Source organism: Rhipicephalus sanguineus, chromosome 6, assembly GCF_013339695.2.
Source record: "Rhipicephalus sanguineus isolate Rsan-2018 chromosome 6, BIME_Rsan_1.4, whole genome shotgun sequence".
Taxonomy (NCBI): Eukaryota; Metazoa; Arthropoda; class Arachnida; order Ixodida; family Ixodidae; genus Rhipicephalus; species Rhipicephalus sanguineus.
Window position 1 is genome coordinate 53,578,509 of NC_051181.1, and position 20,548 is coordinate 53,599,056.

Here is a 20,548-nt window from a genome sequence, read left to right on the forward strand (position 1 = left end):
GAAAATTGGCCATTCGTGAAAGCGGTGTCAACACCAGTGATGCAAAAAATCATCATCACGTGATGGTGTCACCGTATGGCGTCATCATGACGTCACATATCACCAAAACTTGTGACCACGATATCACATAGCCTGGCGTCACATAATGACGTCATCTCATGAGGTCGTTTTACGGTCAAAGGTGGGCCGAACACGGAGACGTTGCAAAAACCAGCTGAGCTGCACATAGCTTGCAACGCCTCCGATCCTGCAGGCAGTCCCAAACCTCGTTAGGTGCACACAGCTTTCGGAAGGGGGCAAGCGAGGATCAATACATCGACTGAGAATGAAAAGATGGCTTTCGCCTTCGAGTCGTCTTAGACGAATGCATAAGGAACCCTGTGAGTCTCTTGCCTTCGCCTATAAGAACATTTTAGAAACTCGTAGGGATTGATCTTGTATCGTTTCCTAGCTGTCGCTTGAATGAAACCTTTCTTTTTTAATTTTCATTAGCATTTTTAATCGTCATAGGACTGTGCAGGGCTGATTTCTTATGCATCCTACATAACTGCGCTGACGTGTGCTTCATCCAACTTCCCAAAGCCAAGCAATTATCGAAGCTGTTCAGTCGGACATATCGTATCGCTCAGTGCTGCACTAAAGTGAAACTCGGAACATATAAGACTTAAATGCTTTATTTTGAGGACCTGCACTATACCTGTTCGAATGCCTCAAGAGACAGTTTGGCTGGTTGCTAAGTCGCGTTTACAGTGTAGACGATTAACGCTAAGGGCACAAGCACCGAGAATTGGGAATACCATAATAAATATGTACGAAAAAGTGGATGGAATGGACGCTGCCTGTGACACGTGACATTCAAAAAGCTTTCATTGCATTAACTCAGGAATCATTGCAGTCGTCTTGAAGCCTCCACAAGTTGGCATTCACCGTCCTTGCAGTAACCTTGCGTTGTATCTCCGTCTACCAGAACCTGTAACGAAAGAAAACACTCATAGGTACTTCATCAGGAAAACACTCCATAGAAGGAAGTTCTTGCAGAATCCACCATACGCTGGAAATGGATGTTAATGCGATTAGCGTAGAATGGATGTGGCTACACACCGTATCACTGCCCCCAAACACGCTTGCATGAAGCTTGTACACAGCCGGGCTGCGATGCCGGATATATTCCAGGAAACTCTGCGCATCAAGTAGCTCCGCAAAAAAGTAAGCGCATGTCGCCTGATTAACAATTCATTCAAACAAGATTCTCCAAATGTATGTGAGGCAAGATTGGTTAATCCCACCACTGAATCTATGTTGTGAAGGGTCATTTACTGTGAGCGGGAAACTATCGCGACATGTTTTTACATAAAGATTTGTTGCGTAGCGTAGGCCTTTCGGACAAATATGAGGCCCATTTTAGCGCTGTACGCAAATCTTCCAAATTTAGAATAAGGTTTAAACATTGCTACAGACCACGATGCGCTACCACAGCGAGTTATCAGCTGTTTCTGCTTTGGAATGTCACTCGTGCAACCGGTCCAATTGCTTGGCCTTTGGACATGAGGAGAAAATGCCAGAGCCGGGTTTCAACCAAACAAACATACAAACAAGGACCGCGGCTTCCGTAATTGGCAGCGCGTCGGCTTAGGATCGCGGAGCGGGAACATTGCCTCGAACGCTAGGCGAAGTTGAGCAGAAAACGCATTGCTCGGGAGGGTGGTAATCTGGAATATTAACAGCGGAGCTATTTAAGCTTGACGAAACCCCGGAATTGTCCAGACAAAACTGGGTGCACATGCGCCACGGAAAGCAGGTATGTGCCAATCAGCTTTAAGCGTAGTATAGCGTTGTACACTATAGTATAGCAAGGAGGCGGGAAAGAGAAGTGAGGGTGAGGGGAAGTGATGCGCGGGTGAGGAGGAGGTAAAAAGAAGGGGAGAGGGTAAAGCATAGCATAGCCATGTATAGTAGACTATAGCAAGTGGTGGGAAAGTGACGGTGAGGATGGGAAGGCCATCAGCTCCGCTGTTCCTTCGGTGTTCGCACCACTCGATTGTACCTGCACCATTGAGCGTTTTGACTTAACAGCGCAGCTGTTTAAGTCAGCCCTAAAAGCTGTGGTGCCCCAAGAAAGCCACAAGTGGGCATGCGCCACAGGAATCGGGAAAGCCCCTCTACCGAGTACAGCAGGTGCGAGCGTTAAATGAAAACTCTTCTCGGTGAAGCGGAGCACGTGAGACACGTGAAGGAGAGAGAGAGAGAGAAAGACATAGAAGAAAGAGAAAACGAAAATAGAAAGAAAGAGATAGAGAAAAATAGACAAAGAGAAAGAAAACGATAGAACTAAACGAGAAAGAGAAAAATAGAGAGACGTAAAGAGAATAAATAGAGATAGAAATACACTAAAAAGACAGGGGGAGAGAGAAAGAGAGAAAGAAAGGGACATAAAAAAGAGAGAAAGAATGGAGAACGAGATAGAAAGCGAAAGAAAGACAGATAAAGAAACAGAGAGAAAGAGAGAGAAAGGGAAGAAAGATTACACAAATAGAATGAGCGAGAAAGAAAGAAACCAAAGGAAAAAATAGAAAGCAACAGGTACATAAAAGAGATACAAGAAAGAGAAAGAAAGAGAAACGAACAAAAAATAAAAAACACGGAAGGCCACCCAGCTTCGCGCATATTTAAGGCTTTTCTCCACTAGTACGAAGCTGCCACAATTTTTTTTTATTCCGACAGGACTTATATGGACACTTTCGGTGGGTTTTTGCCGTCGGCGTTGTCATGTCTATTCGTATATGCATAGGTATGTATACACATATATAAAACCCACAAAATATGTTAAGAAAGTTCACTAATGCGGCAGAGTGCGCGCGTTGGTAATCCATTATTGAAGAAAGCCAAAAGCGCACGGAAAACGGACCAAGAACGCACACGTATACGCACACACTGACGCCTGCGTGTGTGTATATGTGTGCCTTCTTTCATCCGCGTTTTGCGTGCGCTTTTAGATTTCTTCAGAAAATTACTCTGAAACGCGCGACTGGGGATTCAAACCTGTGACCCATCGCTCCGCCGCGTCATGCGGTACGCTGCTAGGCCACTACGCATACATCTTGCAGCGTACTCATGGCGAGCTATTTATACAAACCATTTACCGGTGGTGCTTCGCCCTTCTCAAAGGTGCTTCAGCGTGGTAGAGGCTTGTTCACTGCCAGCCGCGAGACGGCGCAAAGGCCCAAGCGCGCGCTTTCGATGGCATCGCCCCACCGTGTGTTTTCGTGCCGCATGGTTGTAAGAGTCTCAGGGCGCTTGTACTTTGAATTACAGGGTGTGGTCACCTGCGCTTGCGCGCTTATCTCTAAGAGGAGGGGGGCGGGAGGTGGGTTCAACAAATTGCTCATAGTTTTGCACGTGCTTTGCTCTCATCGCGACAGTTTGCGTTGAAGCCAGAGGAAGCATGATGGCCTCTTCGCTCCCTGCAGCGGCCGTGTTTTCTGAAGGAGCAGAGAGGAAACGCCCCGCCCGTCTTTCGTCGGGCGAAGGAGCAGGAACGGGCGCTGATGTGGAGGGGGTCGGATGATGCGTCGCTCGAGCAGCAACTGCGAACTTTTCCCATAATCACTGGACGGCTCGTATACGTGATGTTCCCTCACCGCTTATATCGCGTTGAGATGACAGACAGCATGAACACCGTTTCGCTCACTGCAGCGGCCGCATTCGCTGAAATGAAACACACGGCGTGTTTTTCATCGAGCGGCCGTGGTATAACATTCCAATTCGAGGCTATTGCGCGAGTTTGTTGTTTCGACCTTGCGGCGAAACTCTGATTTTTTTTGCAGTCGTACTTCTGTGAATCTTTTTGCTGAGGTTCATTGTGCACTGAAATTTCATGCTTAGTCGTTAGCAATTTATATTCTATAATTTGCGCTATTAACATTTATGCACATATGCAAAACCGTCCGATCCGCCACAGTGGCTGTGAGTCACGGTGACTAGGCGCACAAGAACAAGGAAAAGAGTTTCCCGCAAATATCTCGGTACAACATGCAGCGCTTAAATTATAGTACCACTGATAAGAACGAGAATGAGTTTATTGTGGTGATTAAAATATTAGAGGACGTTAATATGCAGAAATCTAATTATAGCTAAACCGCTCACATGCGCAAAGAATACCCTTTCATACACTTTTTAGTGGGACTTGCCTTCCGGTGGTATATCCCACGCGCTTCCCGGTACCTGCACCTTTCGATTGATATATGTGTTATTTCCTGAAATTTGGGCTGAGTGGGTAGCATGACGACGCTGTTGTGAGTAAACCTGGTTCGAGAGAAGCTGTCGGACTGACTTGGTTTACAAGTATATGTGATAACATGCATACGGCGTCGTTCTCCTATAAACCCCTGTAATGCTAAAGTGGGTCACTAGGTATGTGGTAATGCGTATGCAACAATCATAAATTGATATCTGTTACACCGCGCTGGGTCAATGTCCATGTGGCGCTGACCTCAATATGGTGATCTTTATTGCGGACAAAACATTTTACCATATCCAGTTCAAGGCAGAATCAGAACAGCGTTATATATACAAACAATATTCTGAGAATAAATAGAAGCGCTACTCGCGAGCTTCGCGGAGGCACCATTTGAGGTCGGGACTTGATGCCGGAATAAGACGCAATAGAGGAAGCAAGGTTGTATGCAGACCTTATAAACGACGCGTCTTGATGGTGAGAGTATAATTTGGCGCACTGTCACCGTAAACTTCAGTACTCTAGTAAAATTTCCCACACTGAAGACAGAGAATAATATTTATGTGCTCAGAAACAATTAGACGTAATTACACGAGGCCTACTGAAACACATAAAAAAATAAAAATACCAGCAAAGAAGATCGAAGTTGTGAAAAATATAAAGAAAATCACGAAACTATCAACAGATACAAATTGGGGAAAATTTAGCAATAAGACAAAAGCGTAAAACTGACAAGAGAGATAATAAGTCGCATTGTCACTTAATGTCAATAAGTGACAATCAGTAAGGACTGTTGAACGCCACTCAATGGCTAGCAAAGTGTATTGGGTAAATTAATGTGGACGAAAAATGAGAAAACGCGAGAACGAAATGCGCCTCAGATTCGGCAATCTTGTGCCGCTGCCCCACATCGGGTGGCTTTTGGGTGCAAAATGGCTCAGCTCATATTTTGGCGAAAAAGATATTGGCAATTCTAACAGCGCCGCCTACTTCTGCTATCGTGACAATAGCAGCCGAAAGAAAATGTTTGCTGAAAACTTTAAAGGGCACGACTAAACAAGAATTTCACTCGTGTTTGCGGATGATCCAAGGGGCAAGCGGACATTCGCGTGCTCGCAGAAAATATGCAAACGCAAGCGTACAAATGTGTATACAAACTTGTTTAAAGGCACTTCGTTTGTATACATATTTTATGTATTTTATTTGAAACTCGAGGGCATGGCAACGTCACGGTGATCATTACCCAGCGGTAGTCACAACAACGACCTAAGGCCAAATGCCTACGTTTACGATCTCCGACTGCTCGGTGAGCGCAGCTGGAAATTTAGTGGCACAAACGCTACTCTGAAATACGCTTACTCACAACGCATGGGGTGCCGTCGTGTTCCCTAGCAAACCGGAATGGAAGTCCTTCGCAGAGATAGACGCAGCTCACAACGTACTCGCCACGTATCATCTGCAAGATGAAGAAAAAAAAGTGTCATCGTTTGTTCAGAAATTCCTACGTTGATTTGCTTCAGGTCAGAGAGTACTGGTCAGAGAGCATAATGAAAATTTCTTTTACAGCGACGCCACATATTCCGAGGCGAAATGGATGTCCGTACACAGGTTGCCTGCAGCGCAGGTACGTGTCACAAAAATCGGACTACTGCTCCGCAAAAAATAAAGGAGGGTCCGCGTGCAAAAACATGTGCCAAAGAAATGAGGCAAAACTTACTACTTATGACTGGTCCACTAAAGTGTCGCGAAACGGAGAATGAGGCAAAAATACGCATGTTGCTCAAATGGCTCCTAAACAACATGCACGAAACGCCATGTGCATGTGGCAAGCCAGATAAGACGACGCATGTCGAGGCAAACATACGCACCCTGCTAAAACGGAAAACTTTAAAGAAGCATACGCTACATTCAAAAGGGACTTGCCGTACCTCTCTGTACCTTTGATGAAAATACTGTGCCTTTTATCGCAATTCAGTCTCACCTCTGTGCCGTGTGCTACATAGCTTCGCTTGTCATTCAACGTTACAGACTGGAATAGCTCTGGGATATACCCAGTCATAAACGCCGGAGCCGCCCCTTTGAAATTCGCTCGTCAACCATCCCCACAAAATGTAAAGGTCGTGATATTTTTCAACTTATCTTTATAAAATTGATATTGATAATATTAAAGCGAAAACATTAAAAAAATTCTGTTTCCGTGTTTTCGAAGCATTGGTCATAACACGAAAGTACACATTCAAGAATTATCACAGCTCAGAAAGAGAGAATGAAGCAATGCGATAAGAAAGAGTGGCGCTAAACTTCCGACTGTTTATTTCGTTCTCCCCTGCGGAGTCGCGCTAATACTTGAACATGTTACGCAAAACCAACCCGCTGGCACTGTCACCATGAAGGTGAAGTTACACCACTATGTAGCAAAACAGCCATTTGGGCTAGTTGGTAACGGTTCATATGTTAAAGCAAATAGGCGCACTCCCTTTTGTCCTTGTTCCCATAGTGCGCCTATTTGCTTTAAGATATGTTACACCACTATGTCTGGTGATTTGGCCCACGATATCGATGTTGCCAATGGCAATTCCCTGTTGTTTTACCTGCGCAAACATCAATTTCGGCCGATATGAGGCTCTCGGCGATATAATCTATGTGCGTTAGATGGGTTGGGTGTACTTGAAATCGTTGCTGATAGATGTCAGCGGCAGCCCTGTCACTGTGCGGAGAGATGCAGCAACTGCAACGAATCGCGTCAGTTCAACCAATAGAGACTCATTCTACGCGTACACTGTACTCCACCGACCGTAGCGCTACTCTGTTCAGCCAGAGACACCATACAAGTAAGGTAGCAGGAGTTCGGAAGTCGTTTCGCGATATAATGGTTTGCTGGGTGATTCCACGTGAGATCGAACAAACGATGGCTGGTCGGCCTCTTAAATTTATTTCAAAATTTTATATATTATTGCCTGATGAGGGGAAAGAAGAGATCCGCAATTTGTTTTGCCGCCAAAAATTTTTTGAAGCACAGGAAATCAAAAACGACGAAGAGGTCGAGTGGAGCGCTCATCCGCTCTGCTATTTTGGCCAACTTTCGTTATGAATTGCACAAAATATATTAAAGTTAGATAGCTGAAATTTCTTGACCTAAATATATGCATGGTTTTGCTTCTGCTCAGGTATTTTTAGTTTTTATGTGTAGTGTAAATGTTCTTATAAAAAACCTCAAACTTGGCCCAATTGGCAAAATTTTCTTTACTTTGAAGGTCTTTATCTCAAAAAACCCTTGTAGCAGAGTGACAAAAATTCCGCATTACGTTCTTCGCACGCTTATCTACCAAACTGCCGAATCTTATATTTATATAACTTTTCAGTAAAGAGATATAATCGGGCTAACTTCAAGAAAACAGCGAACAATGGAAACTTCTGACGACAATAAAAAAAACCATTTTTAAATTTCTTAAACTTTGTCCACTTATTCCCCTCCACATCAGCTTTCACAATCATTGAAAACATGTTGCATAATGTCGTTGCACTAATAGTTACGGCCCCTCCAACGAGACCCTTAGGCAAGGATTGGCAATTCCGACTTCTTGCCCAGCAAGTGTGTAAAATGCAGGCCGGATTGAATTTATTTTTATTAAAAGGCCAGTAGGTACCGAAATAGGTGTCGCCGGCAATGAAGACGTTAATTTTGAAAATATTTGGTCACTGCAGCGGCCACGAGTCCGGGGCTACCGATCAGGCGCGCGCGCACCCGAGATGCTCGTTGTAAGAGACGGTGCAGTGAGAGCTCGTTTTCGCGTCCTCAGACCGATTGAGTTCGAAACAGCAACACCTCTCGGGTGACTTAAACGCACGTGCACCGGTAGTCGCAGTGATCTGGTTAATGGCGTCGATTTCTTCTTCAGGGGGCATAGAATGTCATCGTTAAACTGCGCGTTCCGTGAAGATCTTTCATTGCAGTGGTAGCAAAAGCACGCGTAGCACAAGTAGTCCATCTCACTGACAGTCACTGATCTTTCGGGTGTTAAACGTTCCTTCAAAGCATTTATGTCTATTTATAGGTCGGTAACTCTGCGAAATTTTGGCTTCTTTGCAATAATTAAAGGAGTACTGACACGATTTTGAGACATCGCAAAAGGGACATTTTTTGCTTCGTTGGTATGCAGTGTCAACGCTGTCCACACACTGGAGTCGGAGAACACGTATAAAATATTTTAATTTGACTTTGAAGTTTTCGTCGCTGAGCATCTGCAAGCCAGCCCCACTGCAAGGAAATTATCCCGACGAGTCAAGACAGTTCCCCCGAGTTTCCGAGTTCTGTGTCCTGCATGCAGCCTAAATCGTAGAAATCACTGTCAGGGTCACTGGACGACAATTCACTCATCGTTGTTTATGTGCACCACGAGCAGATCACGGATTTACCGCTAGTACGTCGCGAGTTTCTGTATCTCCGTGACGTCACACTGCTATGAAACGACATTGAGAAACCACCTCCTCGATATCGAAACCGAAAGTGTCTTTTTAAGGTGGCGCTAATTAAAATAAATAGGATGCATTCCCAGGCACCACAATAGTCGTTTTAGGTTTCTCGACACCAGTATTTTCATTTAGAGCAACAATCCGAAATTTTTTAAAATTCGTGTCAGTACTCCTTTAAGCTTCTTGTGCTTCGAAAGGTAGTCCCGACAATACAGTCATTCAGAGCTATACTTTCTCGCCATGAGACGCACAGGAGGAGTAGAGTAAGAGGAAAGCACAAGAACTATCCGCGCCGAATGAAGTGCGAACAGCGCACCGAACGCGCGGCCAGTTCAGGCCGTCTGCTGCCGACATCTAATATAGGCAAGCGCATCCGGTTACCGATAGTTTTGCTTTTCTTTCCTTTGACATTCCATATTTTGCTTTGCCACTGGAGCGCCACGTTCATGCTTTCCACTGATCGCAACTGGTGCAGCTCAGTTTCTGTGGCAGCAGCGTGCGTGAAGCGAGCGCTCATAGCTCCCTTATAGTGTTTTCATCTTGCTTCCATCTCCGCCGTGTTATCAGCGCCTAGCTGAGATGCGAACAGAGGGCGGATAGAATAGCGAAGGTCCAGCGCACGTGCGTTCAAGTCACCCGAGAGGTGTTGCTCTTTCGAACTCAATCGGTCTGAGGACGCGAGAACGAGCTCTCACTGCGCCGTCTATTACAACGAGCATCTCGGGTGAGCGCGCCTGCTCGGTAGCCTTGCGCTCGTGGCCGCTGCAGTGACCAAATAATTTCAAAATTAACGTCTTCAGTGCCGGCGACACCTTTTTCGGTACTGTTGGCCTTTTAAGAAAAAAAAATTCAATCCTGCCTGCATTTTACACTTGCTGGGCAAGAAGTCAAAATTGCCAATCCTTGCCTAAGGGTCTCATTGAAGGGGCCGTAACTATTAGTGCAACGACATTATGCAATATGTTTTTAATGATTGTGAAAGCTGATGTGGAGGAGAATAAGTGGACAAAGTTTAAGAAATTCAAAAAATGGCGTTTTTTTAATTGTCAGAAATTTTTATTGTTCGGTGTTTTTTTGAAGTTAGCCCGATCATATCTCTTTACTGAAACGTTATATAAATATAAGATTCGGCAGTGTGGTAGATAAGCATGCGAAGAACGTAATGCGCAATTGTGGTCGTTCGGCTACGAGGATTTTTTGAGATAAAGACCTTCAAAGTAAAGAAAAAATTGCCAATTGGGCCAAGTTTGAGGTTTTTTATAAAAACATCTAAACTACACATCAAAACTAAAAATACCTGAGCAGAAGCAAAAGCATGCATATATTTAGTTAGAGAAATTTCAGCTACCTAACTTTAATACATTTTGTGCAATTCATACCGAAATTTGGCCAAAATAGCAGAGCGGATGAGCGCTCCACTCCACCTCTTCGTCGTTATTGATTTCCTGTGCTTCGAAAAGAATTTTTGGCGGCAAAAGAAATTGCGCATTTCTTCTTTCGACTCATCAGGCAATAATATATAAAATTTTGAAATAAATTTAAGAGGTCGACCAGCCATCGTTTGTTCGGTCTTACGTGGAATCACCCTACTTCGAAGTAATAACTGAGCGAAATGGTTTGCTGGGCGAGTTCGTTGATAGCCTGGAATAGATTTGAGCGCGAAAAAAAGACGGGACAGAAGAGAACAAGTCGACTGAACGCGCGCTCACTACCAAATGGCTTTATTAGCAAAAGCATGGAAATATAAAGCTCAGTACACCACAAACGCGCCTGCGCACACGTCAACAAGTGGGAGTCATGGAAAAGCTGGCAGCGAGCGCTCGTTCAGTAGTCTTGTCTTCTTGTGTCCCGTCATTTTTTGCGCTAAAATCTATTCAAAGTGACATACGGTCGGTTATGTCTTGTGACACCCTGTTAGCGAGAAGCTTCATTCGAGGTGTAAGCCACCGTGCTGCTTGCTTTCGTTCTTGCTGGCGACGGCTTGTAAGTGGCAAGGGTCCGAGACCGTTAAATATGGTGCGGCCAGGTTCTCGATAGCTGTATGTGTGGTTTTTAGTCGACAGTTTCAGAGTGGCTACTTCAAAAACCTGTAGGTGGGTATTGAGCAGCATCGTTGAAGTTTGGGCTTGCTGGTAAGCCCCTAATATTAAAGGTTTTGAATTGAGTTGGAAAGAAAACGATCGCGGTCTTTATCGTTCGCCTTATCACTTGTGCTATTCAAAACATGTGTTTACAACAAGTTGCGGCCTAGCAGCATTGTGCACTATATCGCGGGATTCTTAGAAAATGTGCGTTACGGGGATTGTGGGACGTACGACACGCAATCTACAAAGTATTATTGAGATAGCATTATATGGACAGTCTCGAAGGGGTTTTGCCGTTGCCGTCATGTCCTTCCGTTATGAAGTCCAAATTGATAAGATCCCTCCGCGCACTGTATGTTCTACCGCGGTAAATGCGCGCGAGCGGGGGCGACGAATGCGGCAGAAGCAGAGAACAAACGAGCCGGCCAATTTCCTTCGCTCGGAGGGTGCCAGCCACCACAGGCCTCCCGCTCGGGAGGCCTGTGGTCGAAGCAGACAGGAAACGACCCGTGCGTCTTTAATGAGCATGAAAAGACGCGAAAGACGCGACGGGGGGGGGGGGGATTGTCACGCGAGGAACAACTTTGAACGTTGAATCTGGCGCGCGCTCTATCTCGAAAGCCATCACAACGGGCGGCTCGATACCCTTCTACGTGCTGCGCTCTCAACGCGAATGACTATGCGGAGAGCATCTCTCCCAGGAGCGGCCGTATTCTCTTACGCAAACGTATTGTAGTTACGCGAGATCGGATACACAAGAGTTAGCTGCCAGCCTCACTTCGTGCAACGCTACAATTTGTTGCTATGGCATTCATTGCTTCGCCCTTGCGATGAAACTGTGACTCTTTTTGAAACTATATTTACTGCCTTCAGTGATATCTCCCCGTTTCCCCATGCACGGCTGTTTCTTAGTGCAATCAATTTACTTACACTTCAGCCGCCGTCCACCCACTCTTTTTATCGCGTACTGTTCGTTCTTAAAGCAAGCCTTGGACGCCTCATCAGACGCGAAAATTGACCGTCGCGTCCACATGAGTAATGCAAGAAATCATCGTCACGTGCTGGCGTCATCATGACGTCACAATGATTCCATCACATGGCACCGTCGCAACGTCAAAGGTGGGCCGATAACGGACGCAATGCAACGCCAGGCGCGGCGCAGAAAACTCGCATTGTCTTCAATGCTGGAGGCACTGCAAAATCACCTGAGGTCCATAAAGTTCTCGGAGGTGGGGTGGGGGGGGGGGGGAGAGGAGAGGAGGGGAGAAGCAATACATTGACTGAGAAGATAAACAATCTGGAAAAGATGGCTTTCCCATTCGAGTCGTCGTATGCGACTAGCGCAGGGGACTCTCTTGTGTTTTCGCGTTTTTATACGGCGCAGATGTTTTTACGTTTTTATGCACCGCACATGCGGCGCAAATCGTAATTGAGATTTTATAGTTAGTAAATGAACCCGGACGATGAAACGAGTCGAGGTATGGTGTTGAATGGACGGCCAGGATTCCGAATACGCACGTAGTTGAAAATTTTCGGAAAACTTTTCACGACCACTTTAACCAGCATTGCCGATAAGAGAAAGCGTTTGCCAATACTTCCTTTAGACGTATCATTAGGAAAGGTAATCGACCACTGACAAGCAGTTACGAACGAGAAGCCTTCTTAATTCGGCCCTTGGCATGCAATGAGCTCATCCACTCTCTATGCCACAGCATGTATTCACGAGGACAGACGTGGACAGCTGGGCGGCCAACATGTGTTCTAGAACTAACTGCTAGCGTTCTGATTTCATTTGGAATGTCACATAGCATGATAGTTAACAAACCTGAATCACCTTCGTGGAGCACGAGAAAGGCCGCAAGCGTCTTTGCGCTTCTTTGTTCCTCGACGTCAAAGGGGCCTATGACAACGTTACTCATGAAGCCGTCCTTGCCGCGCTAGAAGACGTCGGAGTGGGCGGTCGAATGTTCAAATGGATACGCAGCTACCTCTGCATGCGATCCTTTTTTGTGATCACGGAGGACGGGGACACTTCCCTACACTACAGTTATCGTGGTGTTCCCCAGGGCGGTGTGCTCAGCCCTGTGCTGTTCAATCTTACGCTGATTGCTCTCCATACACACCTGCCAAGCACTGTTTGTTTGTCAACTTACGCAGATGATATCTGCGTCTGGACATCTGCGGTAACTCGCCTGCAGCTGCGAGCGAGAATCCAGAGAGCAGCCACTCAAGTTGCTCTGTACCTCCGTGATCGAGGCCTGGAAATTTCTACCGGAAAGTGTGCTCTTCTGGCATTTACGCGCAAACCAATGTCTAACTACAGTGTATCAATCAATGGTCAAAGTATACCGTATTGTCGATCACACAAGTTCCTGGGTGTCATAATAGACAGAGAACTATCATGGAGTCCTCACGTCTCGTACCTGAAAAAGCGGTTGGCAGGTATTTCTCACCTCTTCAAGTTTTTCGCTGGAAAGACTTGGGGAATGTCGCCCAGTGCTATGTTACAGCTGTACAGGGTGCTGTTTCTCGGTTTCCTGCGATACAGTTTGCCTGCATTAACTAACGCAAACAAGACAAGTCGACGCATGCTACAGAGTGTTCAGGCCCAGACCCTCCGGATTTGTTTAGGCCTGCCTCAAAGTGCTTGAACAGCGGCGACCATAGCCATCGCCAAGGACCACCTCATAAAGACTCATATTGAGGTTGAAGCACTGAGGACCCACATAAGGCATCTTGCCCGGACACCACACCACCACCTAGCCTCTCTACCAGCGGACAGACCACGCACCTCCTTTTGCCGAACAGTAACCGCACACGGCGACTCTCTACCGACTGGCTTCACACCGGCGGCGAGACCTTCGGTTCCTCCATGGTGCCTGAAACAACCAGTCATCAACCTGACAATACCAGGCGTCCAGAAAAAACAAGATCTGTCAGCACCAGCTCTTAAACAGCTCGCTTTACTTCTATTGTACGAGAAGTATCACGACTCGATTCACGTCTACACTGACGGCTCCGTCCTACCGAGCAGTTCAACAGCGGCGGTCGTGATTCCAACGATCGCCACAACTATCAAGTTCAGGACGGCTCACCTAACAACATCGACGGCAGCAGAGCTCACAGCGCTTCGCGCCGCGCTGCTTTTCATTAACGACCAAATGAGAAAAAGGTGGACGATTTTCTGCGACTCCAAGGCGGCACTGCAGTCTCTACTGTCGACTTTACGCCGCGGTCCGCACGAACAATTGGTATTTGAGACTGCCGAGATGTTTCACCACCTCACCGAGAAAGGACACTGCATTACATTTCAATGGCTACCAAGTCACTGTGGGATTCTCGGCAATGAACGGGCCGATCAAGCTGCCCGTTCAGCCCATACAGAGGACCGCGACCTGTCGATACCTCTTTCTAGGACAGACGCTGCTCGGAAGCTCCGCATGCTCGCTCGCCAATGCACCATGTCAAATTGGAATGAGCCACATTTCATGCATGCACGACTACACACCTTTGATCCAACGTTAAGCCTTCGATTGCCATCAAGACTTCGCCGAGGTGACGCTACCGTTCTCTGTAGATTATGGCTGGGCGTCGCATTTACCCATGCGTACGCATTTCGCATAGGGATGGCCGACACCACCGCCTGTGAACACTGCGGCGACGAAGAAACGATTCGGCATGTTCTGTGTGACTGTCCGAAGTATAGAACACAGAGACAATCTCTTTGCCATGCTCTCAACAAGATAGACGACCAGCCTCTATCAGAAGAAAGACTTTTACGCCATCGTCCGGACATAACGTCGCAGAAGAAGGCTTTACAAGCACTACTCGCCTTCCTGCGATCCACTGGTCTGTCAGAGCGCCTCTGAGCGGAGCGCTCTTGTGTGTGTGTGGTTGTGACTGTTTTTTTTTGTTTTTTTTTTTCTTATTATTTATTTTCTCTCTCTCGCTTTCAACCCCCTATTCCCCAACCCCAGTGCAGGGTAGCATACCGGATGCAAACTTCTGGTTAACCTCCCTGCCTTCCTCTGCTCTTTCTCTTCTTCTTCTTCTCTGCACACGTTGGTTGTCGCTTTTATTTCGAGCACAGGAAGCAAAAAACTAACAGCTAAAACGTTTTGTGCCTTTCCAGTTTCAATGAGTCACGACGGCATTCTAAAAATAACTAGTTCTGTTTCACCAATATTCCTGGCATTTCTAAAAACACCTAAAATTTACGTAGTGAAATTGATTGCGTATCGATCATTAATATTGCAGTTATGGGCTTCCGAGTGCCCTATGGAAAATACCGAAAACTTTGCTGCTAAACTGCAAGATATTTTCCTTTTTTTGTGTGTGATTCAATCTCTTGCCTGCAGAATCAGCCCTGTGCACCAGAACTGCTATGAATGCGTGCTCACACACCGTTATTAGTGGGAAATCAGCGCAGATGCGACAAATGACCATAAGGATCACAGAATGATTGTTCTTTGTCATCATTAGACCATATATTTCGTTTGATCTTTGTTACAGTACTGAACAATCTATGAAGTGGTACACTGTGGAAGATATGGTTTCGTAAATCGGCAGCCTTGCATCCTGTTGCTTAACACCAGTAAACGACGACACATCGATATTTTAATGGTAGCATGTACAACGTGATTCATGGATTCGTCTGCAGTCAGAAAAGCAAATGAAACTTTAGCCACACAGATCATGAATGCTGAACTTACAAATTGTGGCCTAATAGCTCTTCGGCAATACTCGACTGCCGGTGTATCGTGGACAGTCAGGCCTGCAAAATCAAAAATGAAAGGAAAACACTTTAGTAGTAGGAATTAGACAAAAAGGGGGGCTCTCCGCTTATTTATATTGAATGTTACTGTTTTTGCGCGGATGTGCGTACGGTGGGTTTTAGGTGGGAAGTAAATGGCAGCAAAAAAGGACAACACATGTAGCACCATTAGAGAATAAAAAGTTCACTCCTGCTTGGGAAACCACGGCTTCTTGCTATTTATGACTTGGAAATATTAAAGGTGTGTTTGCCATATCACTTTATTGAGAATTCATTCGGAGTGCTGTAAATTCCGTGCCCAGTTAACCTGTGAAGGCGTTCTTCATAAACTGGACAATGTTGAAGTATGAAGGAGCTCATTTATTTAATCTTTAATATGTTTTCGAGGCACCTGTACGTTAAAAGAACAAAACTGTTGGAAATAATTCTTGCAAATATAGCGGAACTGAAAGAACATTAACGCAGCGGAAGCACGAGAACGTATAGACACGTCTTCTACCTACATTGTTACAGGTTATTTCTTGTGCTGAAGCTGGTGTGAACGCGATAACGCAAATTCCACGGTCCACACTAAACCTGATGCTACGTACACTTCTTCGTAATCTTATTATGAAGCAGCATCATTGAGGTTCATGCTGTAAGAGCCCGTTCACAAATAAAGAAACATTGATACAGTCGAATATACCTCTATGTAATCGTGTTCGTAAAATCAGAAATAAATGGATAGCATATATTTATTATTCAAGCGGGAACTATAGACTAAGGTCATTATAGCGCATGGTGAAGTAGCACACTTTTGACGATGACAACGGGAACAAGAATGACACCAGACTCGATGGTGTCGTGTATTTCTGGTCCCCTTTGTCCTCGTCAAGAGTGCGCTACTTCACCAAACGCTATAATGATCAGTCACCAACTAGCCCAGCTTTCAACCCTACTGAACTAGACTACAGTATAGAACAAAAAGCACCGGCCCAGGCAACTTGAGTTTAGTTATGTTTGCTAGGCTTACAACACCGTGACTGCGACAGGCAATCATTAAGGCATGGACACACCAGCACCACGGCATGTCTTCTCTCACGTCGTTACACCTACGCAACCATGTGGAGGATGGAAAATGAGCCAGGGTCTCTTCCATTTATTACAGAGCACAATTCTGTGCAGATTTCTTATCTCAGAAATATTTTCTGCCCAGAGGTATAACAAAGAGAGGGAGAGAGAGCTTTAAAAGTGCGACATATATTATATATACAGCATCATCTTTTAAGCGATGTCTATCCCGAACCAGGTGTTGTGTCAATGCTGTTGAACCTTAAAGTTATATCCTCTCCAGGACCAGACAACATACCGAATGCCTTTTCTGCGCAGGTATGCTGAAGCACTAGCTGCCTTTCTAGTAATCATTTATCGTTCCTCGTTGTCATCAGCTACTGTTCCTGCAGACTGGCTAACTGCACGGGTCGTTCCCATTCCGAAAAAGGGCGACTTAGCCCAACTAATTATCGCCCCATTTCATTGACGTCTGCATGCTGCAAGTTAGTCGAACATATTATTGCTAATGAAATAACGAAGTTTCTAAATGATAACAATGTACTGTCTCCTCACCAGCATGGCTTTCGCAAAGGGTTATCCACTGTAACACAACTTACGACAATCATTCACTATCTTGCTAGTACTCTTGACAAGTCAAGCCAAATTGACGTGATATTTTTGGATTTTAAGAAAGCATTCGACCTTGTTCCTCATAGTAAACTCGTAGAAAAATTGCAGTCAATTAACCTTCCAGCATACATTATTAACTGGGTAGCAGCTATTTGTCTAATCGCAAGCAGTTTGTATCAATAGATAATTATTTTTCTAATGAACTTTACGTAACCTCTGGAGTTCCCCCGCGGTAGTGTGTTAGGGCCATTACTGTTTCTAATATATATAAATGACATTGTTAATGAAATTTGTCCCCCAATACAAATTAGGCTATTCGCAGACGATGTGTTTTGTTAACGAAGTTTGTTTCCTTAATGATCAGTTAATACTTAACTCTAACCTTCAAAACATTTTGTCGTGGTGCAAGCGGTGGGGCATGGAACTGAACACTGAAAAAACTGTTTACATGTCCTGTTAACAAAAAAAAGTTAACAAATTGTCGTTCATTTACAACCTAGGATCCACACCGCTCACCAAAGTAAACCAATATAAGTACCTTGGAATCACATAAACCAGTGACCTAAGCTGGAATAACCACATTTCCAACATCTGTAACTCTTCTTTCAAGAAACTTTGTATCCACAGGCACAAACTAAAACATACTCCTCGTGACACTAGATTTTGGCTTACACATCACTAATCCGACCAAAACTCGAATATGCTGCATCGTATGGGACCCCTACACAAAAACAACATTAATGCATTAGAGATGATACAACGCCGAGCAGTTAGGTTTATTTTTTCTAAATATAGAATAAAGACCCTCCCACAGCCCTAATGAAACATCATAATATTCAGACTCTACAACTCCGAAGGAAAATACACCGGTTAAAATTTCTTTTCCAACTTAAAAAACAATTGCTTCTCTCTTAACCCACAGGCTTATGTGTCCCCACTTACAGCACGTCGAACAAGGCATCGTCATGATCTTTCTCTAACGCCATACAGCACCAGAACTAACCTATTTAAGTTTTCCTTCTTCCCACGAACTGTAAACGATTGGAATAACCTGGAGGTATCGCAAATAATAAACGCAGATTTATTGAACGTATATCTATTTAATGTTATCAACAATGTCACATTGATTAACCCTTCGTTCGTTAGTTTTACTGTTCCTGTTCTTGATTATTTATAAAGTGTTATTGCTGTCTTTGATCTTGTATGAGTATTATCTAGTGTTCATGCGTGCGCATTATCCTCTCTATTATTACTTTTGTTTTGTTCTGATGTTATTGTATTCTTTTTTTTTTCTTTTGGTCCTTTAAACTTGTCTATTTCTTGTGGTTTCTGTGAATGTATGTATTTATGTGCTGCCCTCCTGCATGGACCCAATTAAGGTCTGCAGTATTGTGTAAATAAAATAAATAAAAATAAAAATGTAAGTGTTGCCAGTTTCCAATGCCAGTTATTATTGTATCTATGAAGAACTCAGAAAAGGCATTGACTCGTCTTGTCAACGGAAGTATGATCTTTCTATGGCAATAGAAGTATGAGTTCCTCTATTTTCTGCCAGTGTATCTTGCATGTCGTTCTTTGAAAGTTCTCTAGAACATTCAAACTAGAAGCTTTGAACGTGGTCCAGAATAAGAGAACAAGAGGAATTTTCATTACTTCGACAGCCTTAAAGATACAATCCTAAAGGCCCCTCACCACTTCGCGTTCAAAGATCAGGGAGTGGGTTCCTCCTCGCCTTCGCTACCTTTCCTACAGGCCATATCTCCCCGTTGCCACTTATTTTTTAAAAGCTTGTGTACCATGCCAGCACTAAGTGTTGTCCCCTATCAAAATTTCTCGCTTGTCGGCTACAGGCTGTTATCTCCGTTTGCACAGTCGCAAACACAGAAAATGAAGTGAAATGAGTTGATCACCCGCGATAGTCATGCGAGGCCACGCAGAATGGATGGGCGGCTGCATGGCAACGCAGTGCAAGAGACAATTCACATCTGATATTTTACGTGTATGCACCAATCGAGAGTACGTGCTATCTAGACGTCACGGGAATCACTGTTCTGCGTCATCAAGTGCGCCAGAAAGAGGAGAAACGCCTGGAGAAAATATTGCCCTAGTTTCTTTTTTGTATTTTCAGAGGCTGATGAGGGGCTCTTTAAATGCACAGCACTTCGTATATACTTGAACACATGCTATATTGGCCAATAATTCTGACCGACTCGAGAGCATGTATCAAGATGCGTACTGATAAAATGATGACGTCGAATTTGCAAGCATAATACCACAACTTTCATCTTGATATGCTTGAAGTCATCACTAACTCACCAAATGGACACCAAATTCGACTTCTCAAGAAGTAGTTCATATTTTCTATATACGCAATGTGTTATTATCCAGATCACCCTAAGGAATTTTTGTCCTTAATACGGGCTGTGGAGAGAGAGAAATAAACGTTTATTTGTGAAACAGTGTTCCGAGCGATGCTCGGTATCACCAAACGTTCTTTTTTATCTCCCATATGGTTTACAATTGTGCTGAAGATGCAAGAATATCTGGCATAGCTGGAAGAATTGTCGATCACACGGTGTCAAATGCCAGTTTCAAGTTCGAAAGAGCCAGTGCATTAAAGTACGACCACCCGGAAAACTACTGGCAACAATATCACACTATACAAATACGGCCTAGAGTGTGGAATGTAGCTCGGACAGCAATTATAGTGCTTAACTCGAAATGTTTCTTCTGAAAAGAAGAAAAAAAGGAACCACTTACTCTTGCTGCAAAGCAGAGATGTCAGAAGACATACAACAGCGCCACGTACATCATGATGAACACAACAAACAGCTTGTTTTGCTTCATTCAGCACTTTTCAAAGCCTTACAGACACGCCGTTATCTTGCGCGCATCATCCCCGCGGGCGTAACAGCAGTTCTGCTTGAACGCTCAGGAATGCGCACATCCTCTCTCTCGTTCTTCCTTTCATTGTTGTTTCTGACGTTTGGCAATGACTCAGCGCTCATGCCCTCTGAAAGCCGCTATGTGCGTCACGTGTAACAACCGTTTCTGCGCCCTCACGCGTTATAGCAAGTGGAAGGAGAGGACTCGCGGGAAAAAAATAGTTAAACAACATAAATGACAGGCACGCCACGCTCTCTGTGGTGTAACGAATAAAATAAGACAAACACTGCAAATTTAAATGCCACAGGGTGCACCACATCCTGTTACTCCACCTGTTGTATCCCGCCAGATGGCAGAGGGGTGACGGAACGCTGCGTACACCTGCGCTAGCTCCGTGAAAGACTAGGTTACGAATTTACAAATCCGCATTGAACC

At 44.8% G+C, this 20,548-nt stretch overlaps 1 protein-coding gene and 1 long non-coding RNA gene across 2 annotated transcripts in view; one reads left to right on the top strand and one right to left on the bottom strand.

Moving 5' to 3' along the window:
• Positions 1–20,548, top strand: part of LOC119397265 (uncharacterized) — a 150,313-nt gene that overhangs the window by 66,226 nt on the left and 63,539 nt on the right. The gene's annotated exons all lie outside the window — the stretch shown is intronic.
• On the bottom strand, positions 788–20,030 carry LOC119397859 (uncharacterized). The gene is made up of 4 exons (XR_005184637.2): positions 19,988–20,030; positions 15,504–15,565; positions 5,598–5,690; positions 788–970 (listed from the first exon to the last, which is right to left on the bottom strand). It is a non-coding gene; the product is annotated as an uncharacterized LOC119397859 (long non-coding RNA).